We start from the raw sequence: 2,727 nt of genomic DNA on the forward strand, positions 1-2,727 counted from the left end.
AACTAAAAAAATTGCATCAATTGCTTCAATCTTGTTTGAAAGGACCTCTTCCATAATAAATAGTAAATTAATGGGTTTTCATTTTTACTTTTTTCCCTATTTTATTTAAAATGAAAATTCCTTCATTGGTAACAAAACAAAAGAAAAAATCACATTTATACCCATTAAGTGATACTTTCATATTGAAAAAACTGAAAAAGTGAAAAAAAATATCTTTATGTTTGAAAGAAGGAAGTTTGCAGGGTTCGGCACTCGAAGGGTAACCAACTTCAGACCGCTCGCGCAGCTGATGCACGGACATCAGTTGTTTGTTAGTTGGCTAAATCACAGTCCAGAGTATTGTTTACAAGCGCGCTGAAGCATTTTGTTAGAGTAAATGCGAAATATTATCGAGAAAGTAGACTGGACGTTGTTTTGAAACCGTGGGCAGACAAACATTTTGGTGGCACACCATGGGCGTTTCAACAGGACTCAGCACCGTCTTACAAGTCTCGAGTAAACCAAGAATGGCTAAAAACAATATTCCGGACTTCGCAACATCCACGCAATGGCTCTAGACCCGAATCCTATGGATTATTCTCTTCGGGCCATTTTGAAGAGCAAGGTGTGAACTAAAAGATTCCCAAGTCTCGAGGCGCTGACAAAAGCCATTGTCCGCGAGTGGGCCGAAATATCTGAAAGTCATATTCGGGCAACTTTTCATTTCTGGACCATCTCGAGGTCATAGATAAGACAAAAAGGTGGTCATGTCGAGCAAAAGTAAATTGATTCATAATTTTGTATTATTTTTACACATTTTTTACTTTGAATTGAATAAAAAAATTGAAAAAAAAAATTTCCAAATTAAATTTATGGCCTTTTGTTAATTAACCACTTCGAGTGCCGGAGGATGTACATTTTAATCTCATGCAATTTGAACGAGAAAACAGGCTTTATGTTAAAATAAATAATCAATTAAGTTAAGAAAATTAAATTTAGGAAAATAAAAAACGGCTTAGCATTCCTGGTAGGTTGTTATGGTTCTGAATGAACATTTTAAATGAGGTATTAATTAGGATTTATGTGTGCTCTTGTGTGGCAATATAGAGAAAAAAGATTGTTTTCGGTGGTGAGGTTGGGTTAAAAATGCTTTCGCACCATATAGTAACCGTCGCTACTACGTTTGTGGTGATTCCACAAAAAAGTCCCTTCCCTTCTCTTGGATTTTTCCCACCATCAATGGACTGCTTCCGCATTGCTTCGAGATAGAGGTGCAAGACGGCATCCTAAGAAGAGCACTTACTTACTCACCCTGCGTCCACAGTCGCCTGTTTTGAAAAACCTATGCTCAATGCTTTTCAGCACAACTTTCCATTCACGCCTCTTTTTTTGGAAAATACAATATTTTTCACGAAATTTCCGACGGCATTCCATTTTTCTTCGTCTATCATCATTTTCTTGACTATTTCTTCAGGTGTAAATACACCAATAGGTCATTGCAGACCTGTATTCCACTTCTCGCTTTTAAAGAGAGTGTGCTCCCCCTCATCATACTCAGTATCTCCATAAATGCAGTTTGGTAGGTTCACCTTTCCCATTCGCCACAAATACTTGCGGAAGGACCCATTTCCGGACAAAAACTGTGCGAGGTAATAGTTAACTTCACCATGCTTTCTTTCTACCCACTTTTTTAGATCAGATATTGGTATCGCTGTCCATCTACCGTACCGTTAAGAGTTCCATCTTGCCTGCCAAAGTGTGAGCGTTTGAACTCTAATATCAAAAGTAAATTGATTCTTAATTTTGTATTATATTCACTAGGCCGGGTCGATTTGTGGGGAGGCAAAAAATCGCCCATTGCTCTGTGAAAATCATATTCTAGGGATCAAAATAAGAAACTTTGCCGAAGGAACCATACCTCTAAAACGAATTCTGATGTCCCCCAATTTGGGTCGAACTTTTTAGTTTCTTTTCTCATGTAAAGGCCAAAAATGGTGATATTTTGAAATGATTGTATGGGAACCCCCCAGGGGAGTTCCAGGGGGTGTGCCACTAGCATGGTTGGATCGGCCGTCCCAAGTTAGTGGGGGTCGATCATACATTTGGACTCGATTGGAGCACTCTAAATGGGTCAAAGTGGGATTTTTCGTTCGACCCAAATTGGGGGACATCAGAATTCGTTTTAGAGGCATGGTTCCTTCGGCAAAGTTTCTTAGTTTGATCCCTAGAATACGATTTTCACAGAGCAATGAGTGATTTTTAAGTCGACCCGCCCTAATATTCACACATTTTTTTCATGGATTAAATAAAAGTATGCATTCTGAAAATTGCCACAGAATTTAAGGATTGACTAAGTATATACTGGCAGCTCAAAAATGTTGGACGAAGTAGGCATCCGGGCATTGAAGCTCCCTACCCACTGCAATATCTTTGAGGCAGAAGTCTTTGCTGTTGGGGAGGCTGCAGAAATAGCATACGCAAAGACATCGAGCAACTATGATACAAAATAAATATATACGTTGATAGTCAAGCGGCGATAAAGGCGATAAACTCATACGAAATTTAATCTCAAAACATTCTTATATATTATTCTATATAAAATAAAAAGATAGAATATTTCTCGAGGTTTGAGCTTCATGGCTTTCTTAGAATGGCAAAGGGCTCAGGTTTATTACAAGCAGTCTACTACAAAGATATGTAAATGTAAATGTAAATGTACATCTGGTACCACCTAGGACCAATAGGTCA

The sequence above is a fragment of the Anastrepha ludens genome, chromosome 5 (assembly GCF_028408465.1).
Source record: "Anastrepha ludens isolate Willacy chromosome 5, idAnaLude1.1, whole genome shotgun sequence".
Classification (NCBI taxonomy): domain Eukaryota; kingdom Metazoa; phylum Arthropoda; class Insecta; order Diptera; family Tephritidae; genus Anastrepha; species Anastrepha ludens.